Source organism: Alligator sinensis, unplaced genomic scaffold (genome assembly GCF_000455745.1).
Source record: "Alligator sinensis unplaced genomic scaffold, ASM45574v1 scaffold1276_1, whole genome shotgun sequence".
Lineage (NCBI taxonomy): Eukaryota > Metazoa > Chordata > Crocodylia > Alligatoridae > Alligator > Alligator sinensis.
Window position 1 is genome coordinate 15,203 of NW_005843840.1, and position 659 is coordinate 15,861.

Genomic DNA, 659 nt, shown 5'->3' on the forward strand with positions numbered 1-659 from the left:
CCCCGCATCCTCCTCCACTTAGGCAGCCACAGATGCCTTCTGGAGCCAATGGTACCAGAGCAGAAGTGCCACCAGGCCCCACAGGAAGGCAGGTCTTCCCTGAGCAGCAGGCCCTGGAGACTTAGGTTCTCAGGCAAGCCTAGGGCTAGGGAAGGAGGGACCACTTGATCCCATGCCCAAATGGTGCAGGTGTCCCCTCCCTACACCACACATCCATCAGGTTCCTTCTGTACCTAAATCCTGCACACAGCCCCTGCTGGCGCTCTTGTCCAGGTACATATCCAGGCTGGCCAGCTCCTGCAAGCCAGCTCCTATAATGCCCTGAACCCCAGGAGGAGGAAGGGAGGTCCTACCAGGTCCACAGCTTGCTGCAGTTGGACCAGGGCCTCCAGGGCACTCTGCCTGGCACACCTCATCTTGCCCAGGGAGTGCTGGCAGGCTTGCTGCTACAGGCTAGTCGAGAGGGAGCCCAGACACACATAGTAGCTCTGCTGCTTCTGCTGCTCCAGTGGAGCTACCTCTGCCCCTTGCAGAGAGGCAGCAAGTGCAGCTGGAAGAAAGCAGGAGAAGCCACCCCATCAGTGGGGACCAGTCAGGACCTGCAGACTCAAGCATTAGCCCAGGCAAGGGGGGGGGGGGGGGGGGGGAAAAAAAAAAAG